Source organism: Ochotona princeps, chromosome 1 (assembly GCF_030435755.1).
Source record: "Ochotona princeps isolate mOchPri1 chromosome 1, mOchPri1.hap1, whole genome shotgun sequence".
In the NCBI taxonomy this organism is placed as follows: domain Eukaryota; kingdom Metazoa; phylum Chordata; class Mammalia; order Lagomorpha; family Ochotonidae; genus Ochotona; species Ochotona princeps.
Window position 1 is genome coordinate 71,144,252 of NC_080832.1, and position 27,898 is coordinate 71,172,149.

The 27,898-nt window shown below is 40.1% G+C and overlaps 1 pseudogene; it reads right to left on the reverse strand.

Moving 5' to 3' along the window:
* Positions 1-8,280: 8,280 nt before the first annotated feature.
* The window catches only part of LOC131481268 (small ubiquitin-related modifier 3-like), a 29,120-nt pseudogene continuing 9,502 nt past the window's right edge, over positions 8,281-27,898 (reverse strand).

Below are 27,898 nucleotides of genomic sequence, written 5' to 3' on the forward strand. Positions count from 1 at the left end.
ATTGATTTTATTGATGTCATAATTGAAGAGAAACATTTATTTATAGCAAAAACAGTAGCCAACATAGTAGCCTTCTCCATGGCTTCCTATTATAGAACCCTGACTGAAAATTAAGAGGGCAGACTTTCTGTTTTTTAGGTGCGAAACTGTTGTATCAGCTCAGATGCAACTAAGAGCAGAGCTTCCAGTGTAAATGTTAAATAAGAAGGATAAGATCCTGGAGATTTTTTTGAAGAACTGGCCTTTAGTAGTCTGTTGCTGTGGACCAAGCACAGTAAAAGCTATTGTTGCTGAGAGGTGAAAATAGTTCACTCCATGCAAAAGTGGGCTGGGCAAGAGTAGAGGTCACTCCAACAGTTTTTTTAAATAATGTGTTTAAGATGTTTTTCTGGTTGAATCATTAGAAGGCCAACAAATGACAACATTCATGTGTTATGCAAGTGTTTTCCAAAGGTTAGTCAAAGCTTTAACATGAGAGAAACTCAAGAATGCTATACCAGGGTTTTCTCCACCATGACAATTCTCCTGCTTACTCATTTCATCCAAGGGCAGCTATGTAAGAGCTTTGATGGAAAATCAGTAGACATTACCCCTTCAGTTGTGATTTTGTTCCTTCTGACCTTCTTTTGTTTATTAATCTCAAAAAAATCTTTAAACTGGAACCATTTCTTTCCATTTAAGAGAGAAAATGGATTGCATTGGCATGGATAAATTGTCAGGCTTCTCAGCTCTTTAGGAATAGACTAAATGGCTGGCATAACTGCTTACAAAGATGTCTTGAACTTGATCAAATCATATTGAGAAATTAAGTTTATACTTTTGAAATTTATTTTTAAATACATTTCCATGAATGTTTCAAAGTCACCTCATATGCAAAATTTGAAGAAATTAACTGACTCATAAACTTGCTGCTGGTAATTAATAATCATGCCACCTTTTAGAATATTTTCTTCCAAGTACTCCTCCATTATTTTAATGTATACACTCACCTATTTGGAATGGATCTTTTTATTTTCAGACCCAGAAATGAAGAATAAGCGAATAACACAGGTTGTAGTAGACACACGCATGAGCATCTCTGTCTTACGAGGCAATACGATTGTCACCTGCCTTATATCCTTGGTGACCAAAGCAGATTTGATGAGATCTCTCCTGGCAACTACAAGGATACTTTCAAATATGTGGTGGATGAAATGGAATCCCCTGCGGGTTATGCTCTCTCCGGAAGATGGAGTCTCCCGGTGCTGAGAATCTCAGATCAAAGCACACTTGGGTGAAGGGGAGGATCTTTCCTAAGAGTTCCTTGTTTAGCTTTTATTTTGGTTCTGTGAATTGGTTCAGTTTCCTTTCAACATGTTGGTTGTTAATAGAAAATGCATTTAATCATTTCAATATACATAATTCTTAGTAATTTTCATAATAAAATAATGGTTTAGGGTACAATATTATAGCATAACTAGTTAAGTCGCTGCTTGCATTACTGGCATCCTGTGTTGGAATGCCAGTTTGAGTCTCAAGTACCATGTTGTTCTCTGAAAATCCACCTGGGAAATCAGTGGGAGATCCTTGAAGTACTTGGTTTTCTGCCACCCATGTGTGAGAACCGGATGGAGAACCTGGCTCCTGGCTTATTCTTGGCCATGGCCTGATTCTTTTGGCCATTTGGGGGAATGAACCAGTGAAGGAAAGATCCCTCTCTGCTTTTCCTTCTCCCTCTGTCATTCTGTCTTTCAAATAAATAAATTAAATAAATATTTAAAAATAAGACTTTAGTAATTTATCTAGACAATATATGATCATGTTCATCTTAGTTTATTTCCTAACAATTGCTAAAAATTGTGCTGCATGTTATAAAAATTTTGCAACATCATTGCATCTGCATCAATATCAATTACCATAATTTGTGAAAATCTTCACCAGGACAATATGAGGGGAGGAAATTATGCCAATGGTATTTCAGTTACAGCCATTGTTGGTGATATTGAATACATTGGATATTTGTGTATTCTATTTATATTATTCATTTTTCATAGAATTGTGAGTCTTTTCCCTGGTTTGTAAGCTATCTTTCTTTTGCTGGGCTATTCTTTGCCATAATAAATGCTATAAATATTTTTTTCATTTGTGATTGTGTTTTTCAAATGTACGTATAGCTTTAATTTTTAGGTAGACAAATTTGCAATGTTTTTTATCTAAACCTCTGAGATTTACATATTTATGCTATAGAAAATCTTCTGAAATGAGTAGGTTTCAATGCATTTTAAAAAGTTTTTACTTGTTTATTTATTTGAAAGAGCTAGAAAAAGAGAGTGAGAAAGAGAGAGGGAGGTCTTCTCTCCATTGGCTTACCTCTCAGATGGCCTCAGTGACTAGGCCTGGAGCCAGGGACTTCATCTGCGTCTCCCATGCGGGTGCAGGGCCCAAACGTTTGGCTACCTTCTGCTGCTTTCTCCCAAGAAGCTGGTTCAGAAGCAGAGCAGCCAGAAAAGGCGCTGGTGCCTGTATGGGATGCCAGCATTGCAGGTGGCAGCTTATCTGCCATATACCACAATGACAGCCTTTACTGCTTATTAAAGAGTATATGAATTTCCAGTAGAACATTTATCATGTAATGAAAGCATTTAATCTATCCCAGGTCTGCAATTTGTTTTTCCACTTTAATGTCAGTTCTATTATAATTAGCCTGTTTTTAATCAATAATATGTTTTAAATTCTGATAGGGCATGAGCCATTTCTTCTACCTATTTTGCCAACATTTTTATTATTCTTGGTAGCTAATTTTTTCTTCAGATAATTCTTATGCATGCCTTTTTTGTCAAAATTCTTTTGTGTAAAAAATAAAAGTTCCTTTCATGTGAGGTTTTGTTTGGAAAGGAAAGAAATCAGTATTTTAATATTATAAAAGATATTTGTCATCTCTGTAGCAATCTTTTATGTACTATAACAAAATTGTCTATAATTAAACATGCATGTATGCATCTAGCACATTACTTGCTAAGTTTATTCTTAGATGCTCAACATATTTAATTCTATTTGCAATGAATTTTTTCATTGTTTTAACTAAAGTTAATAACATTACCATAAAGCTATTCATTTCAGGAGCTGAGGTTGCTATTCCTAATGGAGATACAGAGAAACAATCCTTACAAAGAAACAATCCTATCTTTTATATATGGAGAAATTTTTAGCTACTCTTCCCCAGTATTTCTGTCCTCAATTTCTTTTGATCTTGTTGCATGAGTCTTTGATGATAGATCAGGGGCCATTTCTGCCTTGGTTTTCATGTTTTGCTATTGTACATGATATTATCTTGAAGTTAAGATTTCACTATGGGTAGATCATATATTTTACCAAATGCCTCTTCAACAGTGATTGACACATACGTATTTCTTCTAAGTTTTATTATTTTAGTTCACAATGTTGAGATTTTCTTTTCCTAAGTCCTACTAGGTTATAGTGTACTATTTTCATTAAAGTACAGGATCTTATTTTTTGTTGTTATTCTAAAGTTTTTGCTTACATATTAATAAGTGAGATCAGTTTATCGTTTAGTACTACCATTAAATTTTAGTGATAGTCATTCAGTGTCAGCCTTCATTGAGCATTTTTTATTTTTTTATATTCGAGGATGACAAGTGGTCCTTTGGTGCAGTGCTGAAGTAGCCACGTTGGACACCTGAAGTCCCTATTTGATGCCTTGTTTCAGTTCTGGCTCTTCTACCTCTGATTCAGCTTCCTGCTAATGCACATTGTGGAGTGGCAGCAGATGGTAGCTCAGGATATGGGCCCCAACACCCACATGGGAGACTAGGATGGAGTTCCTGGCTTCAGCTTTGACCCACCTGTGACTGTTGTAAGAATGTAGGGAGTGAACTAACAGATGGAAGATCTTTCTCTGTGTTGCAGATATCTGTAACTCGAGTGTTAAATGGTAGGTCCAATGCTTATCCTTTGGACTTGCGTTCTACTGAAAATTATCTTGGAAATTCACCAGCTGTAACATACTCAGTACTCTTAACATTGGAATATGCTATCTGTCCATGTATTCAAGTCTTGATATCTCTCCATGAGGAAGTGCTCTTTGAGCTGCAAAAACCAGATATTGTGTAGGACAATGGAGAGAATTTCAGGAAGTGTTTAGGTTTCATGATTAAATTTGTCTTTTAAACAGATGATATAAGTTTCTGAGTGGATAGAGAATTATAAGGTGGTAAGAGCATATATGGAGGACAGAGAGGTTGACAAGTAGCAAGAAGAAAAGTGAGTTGATGCAAAAGATATTTAGGAGCAAAATTGGCCATGATAATGGAATGCATAAGGATGACACTCAGAACATTTTCAAGGTGTAAGCAACTATCAGGTGCTTTATGCCATTTACCTGAATTGTAAGCACCGAAAAAAAAAAGGATTAATTTTGGGGGTATGCAGGAACACTTTAATTTACAGTGTGTTTTGTTTACAGTTTGTATATATCACTCAAGTTTTAATCAGGACAACAGGAAGCATAGAGGTTCTGTTAGAATTTAATTTAAGGAGCTGACATTAAATAAGTATTGCGCTGGAAAATTTGAGAAGCAAAGGGAAACACTGAAGCCATGCAGAGTTAGTAGCTGGGGAAAGAAGCTACCAAATGTAAGTGATAAAAACAGGGAAGAGGTTGGGGTGTTTAGAATGCAGAATTTAATTTAAACAGCAACCCTACAGGGCTAGAACCCAGATCTGCAGAACTCTGAGTGGGAAGCACTAGCTGGTACTGGTGTTTCAGCGAGAATGATGGCAGGAGACTACTCTTGCACATCTGAAAAAAGTCTGGAAACTGGATCCAACTGTTGTGGTCAGGGTGAATATTAACCATTGCAGGTGATGTTGATGTTTGGGGCCTATCCTGATACAACCTAAAGGCAGCCAGTTGGAACCATACAAACAGCAGAGCCCCAGTATTAGCATTACAGGGCAAGAGTATGGAAAACTGGATTTGAAGCTGAAAAAATGTATTAATAATCAGCTTAATGGATAATGCAAACTTGTAAGCAATTGGATATTGGAATCTGGAACTCAAAGCAAAAATCTTGCTTAGAGACATAAATTTTAAGATGGCTAATATCTAGCTGGATCAGCACTATGTGACATAAATTTAATACAAGCTACAAATATAGCTACAAGTTTTCATTAGTCATAGAAATTATTTTACGAAATAAACATATATAAAATCTTACTATTTTAAAATGTAATCATAGGAATATTGCAATTTTATATGATTTTTATACCAAAGTTGGAATCTGCTGTGTACTTTACACTTGACAGCATGCAAGTTCAAACTAGTTACATTTTAAATTCTTAGTAGGTACATGTGGCTCAGTGGCTAGGTTAAAGAACAGTCAAGATCTGTTTTATACGTTGGAGATGTGAAGGATAAATCACAAGAGGAGTGGTTTCTGTTCCTTTATGAAGTGGGTCCTGCTCCCTTGCCAGACTTCATAACCCAAACATTTGGAAGCCAGAGAAGGTTGGTTGGAAGTCTACCAAGGAAACTAAATGCAGGAATGTTAGTAGTATGCATTGCCCTGTAAAAGAAGGACTCAACAAGAATGATCAACACACAGAAAAGAAATGGAAAAACGTCATTACCTCCAGTGATATGGTGAATATTGGCAATCTCTAAAATGATTTTTACTGAGCGATAATATGGATGGAACCTGATCAGAATGGTTTCAACAACCAGGAATGAGGTCAGGCAACCGGGCATTAATATAAACAAAATTTCCCAATTTATTTAAAAGGTGAAAAAGAGATAGAACTTGAAGGATCGGGGAGTGTGCAAAGATGGGGCAGATTTTTTCTTATCATATTTACTAGGTGACAGAATAGAACCAGAAGATAGAAGAGGTTTGTGGTACAAGTGAAAGAAGGGATAATTCATAATGTAAGGTTTTTGAGAAGGTGGAAAGAAATAGAGAATTGGCAGGATTTCCTGAAAAAAGAGTGGATGAGGAGGAGGCAGATTGTAGGCTGCCTGACAGATGTGGAGGACACAGCATGAACTGGAGGTTGTGCTTTCAGTATTCTGGAGAATGGATATTGTTCCAACACATTTTTTGACTGGACATATGGGAAAGTTGTTGACTTAAAGTATGCTTTTCTATATTCTGATCAACTTTATGTGCTCCCATTCATTTCAATAGGATTTAATTTTCAAAAACATTTTTAAGTTTAATTTAAAGGCAAAGTGAAAGAGACAGAGAAAAGGAGAACAGAAATCTCATATCCATTGGTTGACTCTCCAAATGGTCACATGACCAAGGCTGGGCTAGGCCAAAGCCAGGAGCCTGGAACACCATCTTGGTTTCCAGTGTGTGTGCTTTCTCATGTACATAAACAGGGAGCTGGATCAGCAGTAGAACACCAAGACTCCACATGGCACTCCAATACAGGATGCCAGCACCACAAGTGACATAACCCCTCTTAAGAAGTTTTATTTTTCACATACTGAGACACAGCATGCAAAGCCCCAGCTGCGGCTCTGGCTGCGACCCTCAAGACAGCAGCATCCTCCATGCACTCCAATCCTTCCCTTTGTTAGCCCAGATCCCAACGTGGTCCCACCAAGAACCCTTTCAGGAGGGCAAGAGAGTGATCAGCTTCTAGGATTTCCAGGCTGACTTTCAAGAGCTAACGGGTTCCTTAGGCTAGCAGTGTCTTCTAATTGCTTGTGGGCTTTATTTTCATTCTGCTTGGTCCTCCCTGCTCAGCCCTGGACTGGGCTACTTCTGAGCTCTTGTGAACTATTCCCCATATCTGTTCATGTTAAAACCAAAAAATGCTGGTACTATTAAAAAAAGTTTTATTTTTAAATATGATTAAAAACATTTTTGACTTACAATCATGTCATTAATTTTGTTTGTTTCAGATTTTATTTTATTGTAATGAAGTCAATGTGCAATTTTGTGCAGTAACAATGAAGGTAGATGTTTTCACTTGTTCTTGATTTTAACCTATGCCTCTAGTACTTTATCCTGAAGTGTGATGCTCTTTGATGATTTAATAATGCCCTGAAAGTCTCCAACTTCTAGTTTTATAATCTTAAAAAAACCAGAATGGTCTATATGAAAATCTCTTTCAGTATGTGTCTAATATTTATCCCATTTTTTTCCTTTACTGAATCTGCTTAATAGATCTGTGGATTCTGAGGATAAATCTTGCTTCATTGGTTTTAACACGTCCTTGAGTTTAGCTTCCTCAAAGTTTATTACAGGCTTTTGGATATATCAAAAAGGGATTGGCTTTTCTTTTATTTGAGTACCAGAGCCAGGTTAGCTTTATAAAATGAATTATGTAGCTATTCATTTCTTTCTGTTCTTTGGAGAAATTTATGTGGCATTAGCTATTCCTTGAACATGCAAAAAAAAAAAAAAGTCATCTGGTTTCAGAGCCAGTATTTCTTTTGTGCGTTTTTCATGTTGTATGTGATTGTCTATTTGATTTTCACTCTCATGAGTTGATTTTTAACTTATTTTAATTTAAAAGGCAAACATATATTTTATTGGAATTTTCTATTAACATTGAATAACACAATACATTGTCTTACAGTTTTTTTTACATTTAGTTTTTTTTTATTAATTACATTGCATTATGTGACACAGAAAGTTTTAAAATATGTGTCTATTTTTACCTCCCTGGTATGACTAATTTCTTCCTCTCCATTCCCCACTCAGGTTAAGTTAGGGTCCAAATTCAGCAATACTTAATTGTACTTTTTAATATGCCATAATTGCTCATCAGAAGCAAATATTAGAAGAAATCTGAGGCCACAATAGTATTATCAAAGGAGACAGGTGATGTCTTCCTTCCATGTTCATAAAAGGAAAAGAGCAGATTTTTGGAATACTGGGCTTTACCCATGTACACATCACTGGTACTGACTGGGATGCGGGTGCTGGGGCTTGGACCAGGGGTGGTGCTCCAGGGGAGGAGAACAAAAGGCTATTTTGTTGAAGGACTTGGCTATTCCTTTCTTACCTTTGAAGAAGCATTCCACGTTTTCCCTTCCACTTTGCCACACTTGACAAAGTTCAATTTTCCAATATTTAGTCCTTCAACACTTCGGACTACAAGTGGTAAGGGAGATCCACATTCCATCCCAACTGAAAGTTCTGTACAGAAGCAAAGGGAGCCCAGCACTGGGAGCCAATACCCGTTACTTTGAGCTTCTGCAGACTTTTTTATGACTGGTATGGTCCCACAGCAAATGCCAGGGTGACGAACAGGGCTTCTCTTCCCAGGTCACGCCCCAGCTGTGCTAGTCCCAGCCCCCGTCTGCTGCTAGAACACGTTGATGGTGTCCTCCAGCTTTGGAGGTGTGTCTGCTTCTTTAATCCGTTGCCCTTTGAACCTGGATCTAATCTGCCTCATTGCCAAATCCTGCCTTTCCCAGTATGCCCTCATAAGCTTGCTCAGCGGGGTGTGCCTCCTGATCTTGAACTGGACCACAGAGCCATCCTGGCAGGCCACTTTCAGGTTGATGCAGTCATTCTCGGTCTTCACCCCTTTCTTGGGCTTCTCGGATATGACTTCACGCAGTCTCAGCAGCGACAGGAGCAATGCAGAACGGGCAGAAGTTCTCTGGGCTCACTGCTGTTCCCCCAGTTTATTATTATTATTATTACTATTATTAGAAGAAAAGCAGATGGGCCCGCACAATGGTTCAGAGGCAAAATCCTGGCCTTGCCTGTGCCGCGATCTCATATGGACATCGGTTCGTGTCTCGGCTGCTCCACTCCCCATCCATCTCCCTGCTTGTGGCTTGGGAAAGCAGTCGAGGTGGGCCCAAGGCTTTGGGACCCTGCATCTGCTTGGGAGACTCTGAGGAAGCTCCTGGTTCCTGGCTTCAGATCGGCTCAGCTTTGGCCGTTGAAGCCACTGAGACAGTGAACCAGCGGATTGGAAGATCTTTCTCTCTGCACCTCCTTCTTTGTAAATCTGCTTTTCCAATAAAATTAAATGAATCCTTAAAAAATTAGGTGAAATTAATATAATCTGTGCTGATGAGAAGATACAAGCTTCTACCATTCTGCTAACTCTCCTCTTGAGAAAGAAAGAAAAAAAGAAACAAAGAAAGAGGGAGAAAGAGAGTGTGGAGAAAAGAAATAAAGAAAGAAAAAAAAAGAGAAAGAAAGAGAGTGAGGGAGGAAGAAGGGTGGACGAAAGGAAAAGAAAAGAAAGAAAAAAAGAAAGAAAAAAGAAAAACAGAGTCACACAGAGAAATGGACAGAAATCTTCCATTCACAAGTTTGTTTTCCAAATGCTAAGAGACAGGGAACCAGGAACTCATCGGGTTTCTCTCACATAGATGGCAGAGAAACATGTGCTTGATCCTGCCTCTGCCTGCTGGCTCACATTGCCATGGCTTCAATCTGCAGTGGGGCTGGGACTTGAACCCAGGCACTCTGACATGAGACGCAGGTGTCCTAGGTTGTGTCTTAACTGCCATACCAAACGTCCACTTTTATGAACTTTTTCTGGTTGTGTGTTTGTTTCAGAAGCACACCCTTCCTTTTGGAAAAAAATCTTTCATTTCTTTAGTGTTTTTTACTCTCATGACTTCCATCCAGACCTGGACTTGCACAGTTGGCGTCATTTCCTAGCCCCAGCTCTGCTCACCCCTCCCGTGGGTGGTTTTGAATTTATAGCTTGCGGTTATAGTGGCGCATCCAGTTTTATTTTTCTCTCTAGACAAGGTGCCACACACAGAGATGAGTTTATCTCCTGCACCTGACTGTCTTTCTGACATGTGAGAATAGGCAGTCCTTCACATGCAGTCCCCTCACTGTTCTCTGCTCATGTACTGTTTGATTCAGAATTCAGTTGTCTGATCCACACATAGTTGGGGAGCATGTTTCACACCATAACGACTCCTACTTGCTCATCTGTTAGTTGTCCAGGGTGGTAGGTAATGCTTCTTGATTTGGCTAGTGCTATTTTGATTTCCTCAAAAAGAGAGAACTGTTCAATGAATTGGCATGTTGACATAGACTAAATCTGAGAATGGACATCTATCTTCCTTCGTTTCTTTCTTGCTTGCTTGCTTGCATCAGATTTGTTCTTTTTTTGGTAACATGACTTACCTTAAACATTAAGGTCTTGCTCAATTTAGATTTATAGGACTTATATTTAGTTGGTTTACTGTTCTATTTTTAAGAGATTACATGTCAATTTTATTTACTATCAATATATATTTGTTTATTTTGGCTTCCTAAATAATTTTGTCATGGGTGAAGACATTCCAGAAGCCACAGCAACATTTAAAAGAAACACAATAAAAGCCATACCAATAATGACCATTTATTTAGAATGTGTTATATTCTTGGTATAAAAACTTACTAGTAAACATCAGTATTATCTGATGTGTTATTTTGTGTTACTACAAATGTGTTATTAGCGTTATTATGAAGGTCTTTTCCTTCATTTAAGAAACCACCAGACATATTTTTGCCAATTCCCATCAAACTAATTGAGTTGACTTATTTTATGTACATTGACTTTACATGCTACCAAGATGTTGCTGCTGCTGCTGCTGTTGTGTGTGTGTGTGTGTGTGCTCGCGCACGTGTGTGTCTGTGCATTTCTTATGCTTGAAAACCAAGGGCTTACCCATAGCAAGTGGACTAGAGTGATTATGTGCCATTTTAGATTAATCTCAATGATAATTTCATTTTTTATGCCACTGTTTTTGTATTGTATTTCAGATACATTTCTAGTTTACTAAATCTGCCTCAAGTTATTCCTATGACAAGGCAGTGTAATAGTAAAGGAGTTCATGTTCTTACGCCAGCATTCAATATAACACTGGATCTGAAAGTTACAAAATTGTACTTTATAATAGGTTACCTGCAATTTTGTGATTTTGTGATATATAAAATTCATGATATAAAAGTTTCATGATATATAAAGCATGGCTTAACCCCTTTTGTTTGGCTTATTTTTTTTTTACCTATTTACTTATGTGTTAATTGTCCCTGGGGAACCTCAACTCTTTTCTGTCCTACCTCATAAGACAAATCAGAAGCGAAATAAGAAGAGCATGGGATGGGGACAGGTTAGCTATACTTGATTCCAGCTCCAATACCTACTAGTCGTGCAAGGTTGTGTCAGTGGGTCAGTTCATGAACCTTAAGATGTACCTCTCTTTAACTTTATGAGACATAGATTAAGGCTGTTTGTCATGTTTTCTGAACTCACATACATGAAACAATTATCTAACATTCCTGGTGCATACTAGATTCTAATAAAAGGTGGGCTTTGTTATTATTGTGTGTACGATGTCTCCTTTGACTCTTGCCTTTAGGGGAGTGGGTTACCCCTTAAAGTGCTCATTGAAATTTTCATTGGAATCTGTTTTTTAAATTCTGGATTCTACACTTAGACCTTCCTCATCCCTATTCAAAATTGCCATGTTTCCTTACTTTCCCTTAGAACCAATTCTTGTTAAGCTAATATGAAAATCTTTCAAACACTAATGTATTACTAAGTGACACTTCTGTTCAGCATAAATTTCTGATGAACATATATTAGACAAAGAAAAATATGCACCTATTAGCCGCTAGTATGTTACCATCTCAGAAAATGTTCTTACTTAGCAAAAGTCTCTAATAAGTACATTTTAGACAAAGAAATACATACTTTTTTTGGAACTACAGGCAATAGGAGCAATATTTGTGGTTGGTAAATAGGAGCACCTGTTACATCTCAAGGTTGTTGGGCACTTAATACAGGACTGTGAACCAGGGGATAGACATTTTAATCTCTGTAATGTTCATATGCTAACTTGGAAGATCAGAAAATCTTAGTCCTGAAAAGAATAGATTTCCAGGTCTGCAATTAGCAGTTGAGAGCAACGGTTAACACAAAACATCTATATAGTTCTCTCAAAGGTTTCCACTTGGTCATTCTGCAAATGTCCACAATGGTCAGAACTGGGCCAGGCTAAAGCTGGGAGTCAGAAAAGCAATTCAAATCTCCCTTACAGGTAGCAGAGACTCAACTACTTGAGCAATCACCTGTCTCCTCTCAGGGTCTGGATTGACAGGAAGCTGGTATTTGGAGCCACAGCCAGAAAATGACCTCTAATATGTGATGTGGGCATCTTAACCACTAGATTAAATATTTTTAATATAAATTTTCTGTGAACTTTTTGAAATCCCCTCATAGCACAGTCACTTTTGGATTCTATAGAAAAAGTATCTATTACTTTTTCACTTTGAATTTTGTATATCTTGGTGGTATGCAAATAGATACATAACTTTTAGGGTGGCAATTTTGTTTGAAATTTTTGGTTTTTTACTTTGAAAGGCAGAGTGAGAGTGAGAGAGACATCTACTTGTTCACTCTGCAAATTGACACAATGGCTAGAAATGGGCTAGCCTGAATCCAGGAGCTTGGAACCATATCTGGATCTTGCATATGGGTGGCAGTGACCGAAAATACTTGAGAGGCCATTATCTACTTTTTTCCCAAGTACATTAGCAGAGAGTTGAATTAGAAATGGAATAGGTGGGACTCAAATTTGTGTCCATGTGGGATGCTGGCATTGTAGATGGAAGTTTAAGGAGTGGAAGATTTTAAAGGTATGTCAAGAGGCTGGAGGAAAAGTCCTCTAAGCGATTCTTCTGGGAATGCTTTTTGTAGCAGGTACTGAGATCTAGTCATAACAATCTGAGGTTCGTGAAATCCACACTTGGAAATCATGATGGAAAATGTGTTTAAACCTGTGTACAAACCTTTTAAACATGTACCAAATTATGCTAAATTTTGTTTTGAAAATTAGTGCTGATAGTACTGATGCTGGTATAGGAGTAGAGTTGTTTTTAAACCATTGGTGATAGATCTATGGATACAGTCTTTCTCTGGTTTCATCAACATCAGCATATGGTTCAAAGCCTGAAAAATCTCCATATCCTTTCATCTGTTATATACTTTCAGAAAATCTACCCTGAGAAAATAATCACAGGCATGTACAAAAAATGTATTATAAAGATAATCAATCAGCAGTATTTATAAGCACAATTAGATACAACTGTGAGAGGGCTGTTAAAATTCAATAATATTTCTTCTTTGGGTAAGATCATTTTTTTTTATATAGAAACAAGATGGAATTTGGAGTGTACCGAAAGACATATATCTCTTTAAAAGCTTTTACTCCCTGTCAAGCTGATGCCTGTCAGAACTGAGTTATATGTATTTATCTCTGTTACACCTGCCTTTTGCTGAAGTTGAGGTTCCATACTTAACTAGGTGGTCATGAGCATTGGAGAGCTTCAGCTAGTGGAAGAGGTGACCTTGACAAGGTTACCTGAGACATGGCTGTTCTCTCTGGAGGACTGGAGCAGCCTCTGCCAGGGAAAAAGAAAGAATGATGTTTATTGAGCACATTGTTTTCTCTTGGGCAGAAGTGGGAAAGTCTCAGCTCATTAAGGGCTAAAATTTGGAGATGTGAAACCAAGAAAACAAGCAATATTTTTTTCAGCAAGAATAATTTTTAAGCTTCAGATTTGCAGATGTTCTTTACTTTGCTACATTGCTTCAAAAACTCTATTGAGAAATTGAATTAAAAGATAAGTTTATTTTGCTGCAAAAAATATTGAAATACATATGTGAGGGGTCACCACAAGATAAACATCTACTCTCAAAGCTATTTCTATGGGAATGGAACATAGAAAACAAACCAATAAGTAAGTTTGATATATAGCATTTCAGATAGTGATATATGTTCTGGGGAAACAAAGGAAAAAGAGAAATGAGGAAATGGAGATAGGATTTCTGGGGACTGAGAGGGAAGTAAAATTTTAGTTGAGGGTGGGCTCTAGCATAGAAAAGTGTGAACATTTAACCGAGTGTATTTGAAATTCAGAACTTTGCTGGTGACTGCAGGTGACTGGAGTAGATATTTTAAGGCATGGAGTTACCCAGGTGTCACCATGTAACCACAGAGCCAGCAGCCCCTCTGGTGTAAGTCAGAAGCAGCTTAGATGAGACTGTAAGTGCTAAGATAGCTGGCAGCACTAGCAGAGGCTCTGCAGAGCTTGCACGATCCAGCTGTGCTTGTACAGAGAGGCATTCATTTAAAAAGTTATGTAAAGATGTATTTATTTATATGAATGGTAGCTACAGATGGTAGGAGAGAGACAGTGGGAGAGAGAGAAATCTTATGCCTTGTTGTTTCACTCCCTAAATGGCCGCAATGGCCAGGGTGGACCAAGCAGAAAGCAGGAGCCAGCAATTCTATCTGGGTTTCTCCACAGTGGTGCAGGATCCCAAGTAATTGGGTCATCTCTCCTACTTTCCCAGGCACAGTTGCCAGGGATCTTGATTGGGAATGGAGCAGCCAAGATGCAAGAGCTGGCATCTAAATGGGATGCCAGTAGTGCAGGCAGCAACTTAATCTATGGCATCATTTTGAGGACTCCTATCAATTATCATTGTAAATAATACCTTTGCATGATAAAAGTAGGAATGCGCCTTAGTGTAAATGTTTGATACACACACACACACACACACACACCCCACACATGCACACAGATGGGTGAGTGGCCTTAAACACTGTGGAAAATTTGTATTTTGAAAAAGTCTGTGCATGGATTTCAATATCACTCAATATCACATTACACCAGTTACATTAATCTTTTATTTTTAATTCAGCTTTCCTATGAAATATGTATATATGTGTATGTATGTGAAATTATTTATATTTATGCAGTGTGTGTATGTGTGTGTGAGAGAGAGATATAAAAGAGAGATAGAATCAAAGAGCCATTCATGTGGTGGCATTTGGTATAATGGTTAAACCATTTAGAATGTTCATGCCCCACATCAGAGTGCCTGGGTTTGAGTCCCATTTCTACTCCAGAGTCCAACTTCTTGCCTATGTGTAACCTGGCAGGAAACATGTGGTAGATCAAGGGTCTTTGCCTTTTCTGTGGAAGAACTGGAATAAGTTTCAGGTTCCTGGCTTTGACCTAGCCCCAGCCCTAGCTATTGTGGGCATTTGAGGAGTAAACCAATAGATGGGAGATCTGTGTCTCTCTGCCTTTCAAATACAATGAGTCAATCAATAAAATTTAAAAATATATTGGAATATATTATTCCTAACCAGATTTTATCCAGACAAGTGTCTAGACAAGAGAGTTAGGTAGGCAAGTCTGAGGGGATGTGTGTCCTCCTAAAACTGGCATCTTCTTCCCTGCCAAGGTGCAGTGGTGAGTAAGCAGGCATCAAAAACGTAGCCCAGAATCTGCACAGTTGACTGGATATTCTGGACTAGATATTCCAGTGCCTTTAGCCACCTATCAAAGTTGAAAGAAATTTGGATTCATGCTAGCTATCAGTTACCCTCTGGTTCCCTAGACAGTGTCAGGAGTTTTGAGATTCTCCAAGTTGATTCTGCTAAATATAAAAAGAAAAATATAGCAAGTGGGATAATAGCATTTGTCAGTTTCATTTACAGCTCATTTAGCTTGGCTGAATTAATGAATACCTATTAGGCAGACTTGCAAGGATTCCCTTCCACATTCTTAAAGAGTATCACAGAATTGAATATCACTGTGGTAGAATAAGAAATATAAATATAAGGAAGCTAATCTTGAAATTACAATTTTTTCTAGAGCCATTTCTTTTTATTGATTGAGAACTAGTGATATGAGGAATGTTATGCTTTGAATACAATATGGTTCCTGAAGTTGTGAGATCTTGTTTAAATAATAATAATTATTATTATTAAAGGAAGAGAGAAGCTTGGTGGCTTACATTACATGCTGCGTTCCAGAGATGTATAATGGCTATGATTGGGGTGGAGCTGGAACCAGGTCCTAGAGACTCAGTTAAGGCTTCCCAGGTATACGTGACAAGAACCCAATTACTTTAGTCATTATCACAGCTGCCTCCCAGAGTCTGCATTAGCAGAACCTGGAATCAGATGCCTCAGCTGTGATTTGAACCCAGGCACTGTGATGTGGACACTGTTGTCTTAATTGATAGGCTAAATGTTGGCTCTTCATGTAGGGACTTAAGTACCAAAATCTTAACTAATGGTGCCAGGCACCTGGAGGTTGAGTCCCATTTTGGTATTCAGAAGGGATGCCTTCAGAACATAGTTCTCATAAGAGGGTTCTTGTAACAGCTTGAGTTTGGGCTCAATTACCATTTCTGCTTCCTAACTGCCCTTGTGACCTTCCCTTTGTAGGGATTCTGCCACTGTCATTTACTGTTCCCTGGAGAGGCCAAACTCACAGGCTTGCTTTTGAACCTGCAGAACTCTGAGGTAAACCTACCTTTCCTTTCTGTAAGTTAGTTGTTCCTTATGACTTAGTGTAGTAGCAAAATGAATATACAATACCACCCAAGATTTATGGAACACCCTTTCTGGCAACATCATGGCACTGAGCACATGAGGCTCCTGTCTAAGACATGTGTGTGCTCTCCCTCCATCTACTGAACTCTTGCAGCATTTTATTTGCAGCTCCCCGGAACACTTCCTGTTTGCTTGTGTGTAACTTTTGGCCCGCATCTTACTTCTCTTTCAGATTAAAAGCTACACAACGCTGTCCATTTTACAGCTTTATATTTTCCCCTAATACTTAGCTCAGTATTTCACATGCAATAAGGCATTGACAATTACAAGTTAATAAAGAGCAAGAAGAAGAAAAAGAACAATTCTTGAAAGCTAATAAAAGCTAATACAAGTAAGTGAATAGTTTTACCTATAGCACTTTTGTGTAACTCACAATATATTTGGCACTTAAATAATTTACTCATTTCCTTATATTGAGAGGACAAAATGGAACTTCATAGAAGTGAAGTATATATTAGCCTAATATTATACATTCAAACCCAGAATTTAACCACAATTCTGAATTTAGAGTCTATGAACTTGTCTTTCTTTGTGTTGCTTTCTTGCTCTATTTAATGGTTGATAGCATTTTAGCATGAATACATTGTAATTATCACTCAGATAATTTGTTAGAATTGCGAAAGGTTCTAGAGGCAAAGACAAAGACATGAGATGAAGCTGGCTTGAAGAACACTGTCCTGGTCTTGCGGTCCATGCTGTCGTGATTTGATGAATGTTGTTTTCCCTTTGTACATTTAAGACAGACTTAGGGGTCTGGACCTAGGGGTTGTGTGGTGGCTGTGGGGGGTGCCCCTGCCTGGCTGGATCCAAGGCTGGGGACTGAGACTAAAGCCACTGCCAAAAGGCAGTGACTGATTCCTTGGGTTTGGGTGGCCAGCGCACCTATTGGGTGCCTGGCTCTGCCTGCTGGCCACCCAGCGGCAAGCTCTGGGGTTTTTAGGATATGAAATTGCTGCTTAGGGTCACCCATGAATAAGGCCAGCTTTAGTGTAGGTGAGAGATGAATTCTGGGTGATTCCCAGTAACAGGGTCATGAAACTTTCGGGCATGAGTGGGACTGAGACTTGACGGTTTGGAGGGGAGTGTCCATAAGATCTATTTGGGTCAAACTGATTCACCAGCTAAATTAGGAATCCTGAGATGGGCTGATAGCATATAGCATCACTTACTGCCACACACCAGTCCACGCCAAAGCTATGGATGGGTCCTGTCTGGCAGGGCTAGGTACCATTACTTGACTGGGTGGTGGAATAGTGGACTGGTCATATTTGGCAGGGTCAAGACACTAACCAGCATGCGGGAGAACTTGGTCTGGGAGTAAACTCTGTGAGGGAAGTGTGGGCTCAACCCTGTGGAAATACAAGTCCCGCAAGTTAGCTCGTGAGCTGGGGTGGTGATGGGCTAAGCTAGGAATGACCATGTTACCTGCCATCACTTATGGGTAAAGGAACTGATGGCAAACTGGGCAGGTCAAGGCAGCACCACCTGAAGGTGCAGCCTAAAATAGGAAGTGGGGTGGGCTGAGCTGCAACTAGAAAGGGGCATACTGGGCAGGGCCAAGCAAACTTCAACTCACAAAAAAGGAAAGAAATCAGGATGGAGTACATGTCATTCTGACCTAGGCTCTTACCCCAACTGGTCTTCATGAGGCAGGGATACTATTGCCCAGCACCGAAGGCGAAGGCTGAAACAGGTGAGGGGCTAAGCCAACTGGGTCAGAGCAACCACTGGCACGCATGCAATCTAGGGTTGGGAATAGACTTGGTTGGAGAGCTGTGAGAGCACACCCTTGCTGGGTTGGGATTCCCATGGCAGGCTGTGGGGGCTGGAGTGGGGGCTGCATTCTGGTCTGGATATGGCTGCAATCTCCCTAGGAACAATTGTGGACTGGGGCTGGGTGCGCAAAACTGGGCTAGACTCCTTAACCACCTGGCACTCCGGAGAACCTGGGTGGATGTAGGATGGACTAGGCTGGGTCTCTGCCCCTACTGAGCCATGTGTGAGCAGTGCCTGGGTATGGACAAGCCTTGGCTGGGGTGAAAAGGCCAACAGCAAGAACTGGAATGTATTGAAGACCAGCAATGAGGGCTGGCCCATGGAACCACCAGTACACGCAAGATCTGGCATAGGGAGAGGTTTTGAAAGAGGAGCTTGGGAAACTCCTCTGTCGAGACACAACCCCTACAGGTGAACACAAGAACCAAGATATGGAGCAACCCAGACCAGGTCAGAGGAAGATACCCACCATCACACATATGGCATAGGCGGGGGGCAGACTAGGCTGAACTCGTTCACATCAACCGCTAATGAATCTGAGTGCCAGCATAGAGTGTGGGTCAGGCCAGTTTCAGTCACAACACATACCAGTACACATTAAGGAATGCCAAACTGAGGTGAGCCGTACCAGATGTGGCTGCAGCACCCAAACAGCACATGTGAGAACCAAGGGAGAAGAGGCAAAAAAGGCAGGGGAATATGGGCTCCCCTTCTGGACAACCACTCCCACTGGAAAGCATGAATTGAAATGGGGACAGACCAGACCATACAGGGCTACAACACCTGTGGGCCTCATGTGAGCTAGATTGGGGAAGGACCAGATTGGACTGACTATTCCTACTGGTGCAAGCAAAAATTAGCGTGGGTGAGGATTGGTTGGGTTTTGCCACAGCATCAGATGGCAGAGGCTGGCACTGCGTGCTAAATCTGTTAAGTTAAATGCCAGAACCATTTGGAGAGTGCATAATCCAGAAGTTGGAGTGGCCTAGTAGGGAAATAGTGGGCATCTCCCTCGTGGGTAACCACTTCCACTGGAGAGCATGAAAACCAGGGCGGGGGCAAAGGTGGCTAGACAGAAAGGCACCTGCCAGTATGTGTGTGAACTGGGTAGTAAGGTTGGTTGGGTTGAACTAGGCTTCAATGCCCATTGACAAGTATGAGAGCTAAATGGGATGTGGGACAGACTGAACAAGCCTGTGGTACATACTGGCATGCATGGAACCAGGGTAGGGAGCAGGCCTGGTGGGGGTTATGGGGAGTCGCCCCGGCTAAGCTGCAGCTTCCACTGGTTTGCATAAGGACTGAGTATGAAGTGGAAAGGATCAAGTTGGACTACAACACCCATCAGTTCAAGTGGAAGATAGGGCTGGAAACAGAACTGACCCAGCAATTGCAATGACCAGCATGTGCATAAGCTGATTGGGGTGACAGACTGTGCCAGACCCTGTACTGGCAAACTCACACAAGAATCAGGTTTGGGATCATCTCAGATGAAGCTTCTTTGGAATTCCCTCCAACTGAACTGCTGATCTTAGAACCCCAACCATGAAGAGACTATGTCAGCCAGTGGATTCTGAATAGGTTTCATTGCAATTGGAAAGGCGAGATTGGCAACAATTTAGACCTGTTGAATTATCAAAACTGCTTGAGCAGGACCCTCGGAGTGCGCCTCCCATTGGTGATCTGGGATGGGTGGGAGGTTGGGTGGTGTTTTTCCCTTTAATTTCTCCCCTGACCCCAGATACAGGGGAAAAAATGATATTAGTGTGAAAACAATGGTTTTACTCCCCCCCCCAAAAGACAGACTTAGATATAGTGAAATAGTAACCTATTTTCCTTTTCTAGATATCATGGTATGTAGTAGAGGAAGAGAAATTTGTGGTGCAAGGTTTCAAACTATTGTAGTATCCCATGGTTTTGAGTAACTAGAGATGAAGTTGGCTGCCCATCCTTGAGGCCCTTGTTTGGTGGGGCTAGGCCTTTAGTTTGACATTATGAAATAAGATCAGAACAAAAAAGTACTAATGAGAATTAACCTTGAACCATGATACTCTTGGTTAGCCACTTCTTAGATTTCCCTTAAGTGAATCAAGGCTAGGATTGATTTCAAAGTCTGAGTGCATAGAGGTTGAGGATGAGATAGATATTATGAGATGTAGTAATAGATCCAGATATTGGAGACTGAAGTGAAAGTGCTTATGAGCCTCCACATATCATTTATAAATAATTCACTAGGTGATTCCTTGTCAGAATATTCACAGCTAAGTGTTTATCTATCATTTTATCTTGAGTAATGTCATTGATTGACTAATGATATCACCAAGTCATTTGGCAGTCTCATCTGTTACCATTGAAATGTTGTTAAGGCTTTCATATTTTTAGAAAATTTCTGATTTATAATTATGAAAGCTTATTCTAGCACCTGAAAAGTTAACATCCTCCTATTTAATTAATGTGTAATTTTAGATAATTTGACAGGGGCTAGCTTGAAATTAATCTCTGATAGATTTTTATTAACTATAATTTACTAGGCTAATTAAGTTTGGTACAGTTGAAAGCAAAATGCTTAAATAACTTTTGAAACTATTTTTCACATATGCTTAACTACTTTAAAAGCTATTATTATTTGCAAATACTTTGTTGTGATAGGCATTACCCATTCCTGAAAGTATTTCTCTAGTGATCTTAGACATAATCTTCTTTGCATATTTCTTGATATTTATGATTGTTGGAAAACTTGATTTTAAGTTACGGAAGATCCACTTGTATATTCCAGGCAAAAACTGATGATTTTGCCATAATTTATTTAAGAATTATTTTTATTATTTTCAATAAGTTTGTGTATGTATGGGGATCCCCCTTCATCTCCCCTTTCTCTCTCCACATTTTTCCCTCCCATAACTTTCCCCCATATTATTATATTGTATAGTCCTTTAGCAACAGTTACAAGTTTAGCCTTCTGCTATTTACGTATATCATGGAATTGTAGGTATAGGCAAAGGTAGAAAATCTAGTATCATATTGTCTTGGTATATTTAATTGTTTCACCGCATTTCCTACTTTCATTCAGGGATAGAGATGCATGCTAGGGCTTATTTTCACTTCTCTATGCTAGTCTTCATTAAACAGCTCATTTATGAGAATATACAGACATATACACACTTGTTGGCCTATATATCTGCTTTGCATCTTTCCTGGATGGTGCCTTATATCAGAGAGAACATATGTTTGTCCTTTTGGGATTGACTTATTTCATTGAGCATAATCATATCAATTGGGACCGTTTTGTTGCAAATGATAGGATTTCATTCTTTTTAATGACTGCATAGTATTCCCTGAAATTGATGTACCACAGGTTCCTTATCTTATCTATTCCAGTTTTGATTGTTCCAATGTCATTGATACTTTATATTGTGCTGCTTTACATATAAGGGTTTACGTTGCTTTGTTATAGGAGTGTGATAGCTTGGTCAGATGGCAGGTCAATTTTCAGCTCCCTGAGCATTTCTGTACTGAATTCCATACTGACTGCATTAGCTTACACTCCCTCCAGCTGTGTAATATGGTACGTTTTTACCTACATCCATGCCATAGATATTGTTAGTAGATTTGCAAATGTAGGCAAACCTCACTGGAGTGCAACCTCAGTGTAGCTTTTCTTTGCATTTTCCTGATAGGAAGCCTGAGCATCTTTTCACATGTCTAGTATCAATTTGAGTTTTTACTTTATTTGTTCTTTTGAAAAGTGCCTGTTCATTTCCTTTACCCATTTCTTAACAGGATTGTTTGTTTTACTGTTGTTGAGTTTCAGAAGCTCTGTAAATCTTGAGTATTAGTCCCCTATCAGTTGTGTAGTGTGCAAAGATTTTCTTCCATTCTGTTAGTTGCTTCTTTGTTTTGTTGATCCTTTCCTGTCCTGTACAAAGTTTCTTAGTTTGATATAGTCTCATTTGTTTATTTTGGCTTTGACTGCCTGTGCTTTTGGTGACTTTTCTAAGAAGTCTTTACCAATGGCTGTATCTTATAGAGTACTTCCTATAGTTTCCTCTAAAATTTTGATGGTTTCTGGGTGCAGATTTAAGTTCATTACCCACTTAGATTTGATTTTTGTATAAGGTAACAGGTGGGTCTTGTTTCTTACTTTTGCAGGCTACTATCCAATTGTTCCAACAACATTTGTTGAAGAGACCTTTTTTTTTTTTTTTTTTTTTTTGAAAACTAGTTGGCCATGCATGTGTGGGCTCATTTGTGGGGTTTCTAGTCTGCTGATCTTCTTTTCTTTTTGTGTACCAGTAATAGTCTGATGATCATTACCCTGTACCATGTCTTGAGATACAGAATTGGATGCCTCCAGCTTGATTTTTATCCTTCAGGATAGCTTTGGGTGGTCATGGCTTCTTGTATTTGTAAATACATTTTTATATCATCTTTTCCAGCTCTGAGAAGAAAGTTGCTGGAATCTTGATTGGGATCACATTGAATCTGTAGATTATTTTTGATAAAGTGAATATTCAACATTCTTTATTTTCTTTTCTTCTTCCTTTTTTTTTTTTTTTTTTAGTAAACTGAGGCTTGTTTTGTGGCCTATAATGTGATCAGTCCTGGAAAGGTTCAGTATATTGATGAAAGAAACAAAATGTATTCTGCATATGTAGGATGAAAGGTCATGTAGGTATCAATTAAGTCCATTTATTCTCTTTTCTTGGTGAGTTAGGTTGTTTCCTTGCTGAGTTTCTGTCTTGTCTGTCAATTGAAGTCAGTGGGGGACATGCTAAGATCCCTCACTATTATTGTATTGGAGTCTTTGGCTCCCTTTCAATACATCAATGCTTTTTTAAAAACATTTTATTATTATTATTACTATTATTATTATTATTTTATGATACAATTCCATAGGTTCCTGTCATTTCTTTATCCCCTCCTCAATTCCCTCCCCTTCATCTAGTACCTCTATATCATTACTAAAATATAGTTCTTCATACACAGTCATATATCCATCATTGCAGGCATGGACAATGGCAGAGAGTCCAGCATCCTATTGTCACGATACAGTGAGCAGTTTCATTGTAAGTCCATCTTTGTCTGGAAGTAGAAATGCATACTACATTGTCTCCTCACATCTGGATGTTAGTCTCCATTTCACAGCTCCTGTAAATCTCCTCAAATGAAAAGTCATAATACAACATCAAAAAGAGAAAAAAAAATAGAAATTTACAGTGCCATAAAGTTAAATAACATGTTACTAAATATGACAGTCTCCATTACACAGCTACTATGCATCCCCTTAAATGGAAAGCCACAAAAAAAAATCAACATCAGGGAGAAAAAAGAAATTAACAACATCATGAAGTTCAATAACATGCTACTACATGACTAACGTGTAGCTGAAGAAATGAAAATGAAGAACCTTCTTGAAGAAAATGATGCTACTGCATGATCTATGAGTCATTGAATGATTTAATCAAAAGAAAGTGTTTTGAAGAGATGAAACTAACAGAAAACAAGAAAACCCATGCTGATTTTTGTTGGTGAAATGTGTCTCTTCTAGACAATAAATAGATGTTGTTTTGTTTTTTAATTCAGTCTACTAATCTATGATGTTTGGTTGAACTTAAGCCATTTACATTCAAAGTTTAATATGTATGGGTGTTACTTTGGTCCTGTCGTTTTAGGAATGGGTTGTTCTGGTCTGATGGCCTCCTTCTGGGCGGGAAGGTTGTCCCAGGACCCTGAGAAACGGGTTGGGAACGCCTCTGAGCCGCCATGCCAGGGGCTGGAGTGGGGGAGGAGCTAGCTAGCACGATCCAGGCGGGGGCCCAAGCAGCTTGGCCCCGGGCCGCCATGCGGCCCGGGTGCGAGGGTCCCTGCCACGATTCCAGCCTAACACAGCCAAGCTTTCCACCACCTGCGCAGGTACATGGGGTGCGAGGCTCTCGGGCGGCCAGTGCGCCATTTGGCGCCATGCTTCGCCTGCTGGCCGCCCAGCCAGGAAGTTCTGGAATTTGGTTTCTCTGATATGCTGCATGAGACGCTCCGTGCTGAACCCACAGTACTCTGAGAATATGTATTAGTCCTTAAGCTTTTCAAAGGCATTTAATCTTCCTCTGAAGAACCTGTAGTCACTTTATAGTGCCGATCGCCAACATCAGCTCACTTAAAAGGCAAAATTCCGGGCTTTTCCAGCAGGATGCCCCATTACCTGATAGGATGAGGGATCAGCAGAGGGGTCACAGAAGGCATTACTGTGACACTGACTGGCATTCAAGAACCATACTCGGGGCTAGAATGTGTAAGGCATACGTGGACCAATGCCCTGACACTCTGACCCCATTGGACGGTTTAGAAGGGCCGGTGGAGTCTATGCAGGAGGCATGACAGTCTATAGGACGCTCTGGGCTGACCAGAGCAACCTCTGGCATAGTTAACACTGGCTGGCAACAGGCCTGGTTGGAGAGCGTGGTGGAGGTCTTGGCTGCGTGGAGCCTACCACTAAGGGGCACAGGAACTGGAGGGAGGCTGAGTTCTGGTCGGGTCACAGTTGTAATCCCTTGGCACAAATATCAATTCGGCTTTGACACACCATGCCGGATTAGACCACAGCACAGTTTGGTGCTCTGGAGGACCAGGATAGACGTTGGACGGGCTCGGCTAGGCCTCAACCCCATCTGAGCCATATATGAGATATGCGTGGGTATGGACGAGCCGTGGCTGGGCTGAAACTCTCAACAGCAGGAACCAGAATGGATTGAAGAGCGGAGCTGGCCAAAGGACCTGCTGGAATGCGTGAAGCCCGACACCATGAAGGAGTCGGAGGGAGGAACCTGAACAGATCCTCTGACAGGACACTGACTCTACAAATAAACGCAAGAAGCATGGAGGTAAATAACCCAGAAGAGGCTTTGGAATGTGACCCACTGGAATACACTTGGCTCGGGTTGGGGCAGACCAGGCTGAGTCAGTTCACGTCATCCACTGGCAAGCCCAAGTGCTGAAACTGTGTGGGGGCCTGGCCGTGTTTGGTTGCGAAAAAAAAAAAAAAAAAAAAAAAAAACAGTACAAAACACAAAATGCCAAGGTGAAATGGCCTGTGCTAGCAGGGAATGCAACACCCGACCAGCACTCCTCCCACTGGTTTAGGTGAGGGACAAGAGTGTGATGGGCAGAGCCGGGGAGAGATGCGATACTCATTGGTTCCAATAGAGGTCGGGGCTCAGAAGAGAACCAACCCAGGGGTTAAAACCATCAGCTGATCGGAGTGATGGATGGTGGCGGGCACTGTGCTTACTAGTAGTACATGTAGGAGCCTGGACTGGGAATGCCTCAAAGTTTTTTTTAGGGGGATTCCCCTGAACAAAATGGAGGAATCAAAGCATTAATCAAAAAAAGATGGAAAATGGAGTAGATGAATCAACCACCTCAGCTTTATGCTTGCAGCGGAAAACTGGACAAGGGGAAACCCTAAGACGGACTATGTCAATCAGTGGACTCTGCCCCAGCCTCATCATACCTGGACTGTTGCTGATGATATGTTGGTGCTTCTAATTGATCGAGGTGACGCTCTGCTGGCTCTGCCTACAAACCTGAGAGGGCCTCCCTAAGAGGCGGTTGAACTTGAACTGGACAAGTGGGATGCTGGACTCTGTATAGTGTAAACTTTTAATTAGGGAATCTCAACGGAACTTGAGCTGTGGTTATGCATCAAGGTGAAGGAATTCATGATGGGGGAAGGGTTTGGGGTGAAGTGGGGGGAATCCCAGTACCTATGAAATTGTGTCATGTAATGCAATGTAATTAATGAATAAATGAATATTTAAAAAAAAAAAAAAAGGAATGGGTTGTTCATTGGTTTAGTCTTCTGTTGTCATTTTACTGGGATGTTCTTCCCATTTGCCTTTGGTTTTGTTGGCTGCTATTCCTTTTCTCTGTCAAGAGAACATCTTGAAGTATCATTTGTAGGGCAGGTTTGGAAGCGGCAAATTCTTGTAACTTTTCTTTACTGTGGAAGAATTTTATTTCATTTTCAAAGACAAAAGAAAGCTTTGCTGGATATGTTATTCTGGGCTGACAATTTTTTTTTCTTTTAGAATCTGGAATATGTCATTCCATTCTCTTCTGGCTTGTAGAGTTTCCTGTGAGAGATCTCCTATGAGTTTAATTGGCATTCCTTTATATGTCAATTGATTTTTTTCACGTGCACATTTCAGGATCTTTTCCTTATGTTCAATTGAGGAGAGCTTGATGATCATGTGTTTTAGTGAATATCACTTTTGATCAAGCCTATTGGGAGTCCTGTGCCCCTCCTGGATCTTGTTCCCCAATTCTTTCTCCAGACTAGGGAAATTTTCCTTTATTATCTCATTAAATACATTTGCAAACCCAGCTTCTTTTTCTGCACCTTCTGGGACTCCCATAACTCTTATATTTGGCCTCTTAATAGTGTCTTTCAATTCTTGAATACTTTTTTCTGGCCTGACCCAGCTCTGCTTCCAGCTTTTCGTTTGTTTCCTCTTCATGACAGGAAATATCTTCCAATTCTGAGATTCTTTCTTCTGTTTGCTTCATTCTATTTTGGAGACATTGTACTTTTAATTTGCTCTACTTTCTTAATTTCTGATATATCAACCATTATTTGCTATGTTGCTTCCTTAAATTCTTTGAACTCTTGTATGTGCTTCTCATTTTCTATCAGAAGCTTTAAAATGAGTTTTATGAATTCTGTGTGCCCTATTTCTCAATGTCTTCCTCAGTTAACTCTGAGATTGGCATAGGGTTTTGCTCCTTTGCAGGGGAGTTTTCGATGATTTTCATTGTGCCTTTGTCTCTTCTTTTGCTCTTGGTCATTGCACTTCTGGTTAGCAGAGTCTTCTCCTTGGCGCAGGTTTCTAAGCTGTGTCACCCACAGGTCTACAATGCGATTTTAATTATTGCAGTTGGTACACAACTCTTTGCTTGCAGCTACTTGTGCCACAACCTCCAGTGAGTTCCAGGTCTGGGTTCTTATGTCAGATTTCCACCGTGGTCTCCACAGTCTCAGCTCCTGGCTCACCACTCTCCACTTCCTGTGATACCGTGCTGAGGCTGCACATTGTCTCTGCAACCTTTCTCCCACTTCCAGTTGAAGCAGATCCCAGGATTAGATAGACACCAGGTGTCCTATATAGTTAGGTTTTTGGTGGCACTGATCTTGTTGGAACCTGTTGGACATTAGGTCTGGGTGCCAAAAGGACCTATTTTGACCTGTATGATGCCACAGTCACTATTATTTTCCTGTGGGACCACTGCAATTCGCTGAATCAATTCGCTGAGCTCTCATGAGCTCAGCACATGCGCAGTTCACTGTTGTCCCCTGCAGTCCTAAAGCTATTGCCACAGTGTCCAAAATGTTGCCTGGCGTACCACTACTAGAAATCTTGATCTGCTGGCCATCAGGTCTGAGGGCTACCCAGACCTGTCTTGGGTGGAGCCTGTAGAATGCCACGTGGCTGCAGTTCACTGAGTCAGAAATGAATTCACTGCCAGCTCAGCGTATGCTCAGTCCTTTCCTTTGCCTTTGCCTTCTTACACAAAATGGCACCCAATTCGGCTCTAGGAGGCTGACTGGGCTGTGAAATCCACCCTGTTCTCGCACTTTCCATCTGGGATCTGTTGCTCTGTCTCTGCTCCTGGTCAAATCAAATGGACCAGCTGGATGGAGAGTTCTTTGTGTTCACATCCCAAGCTCCC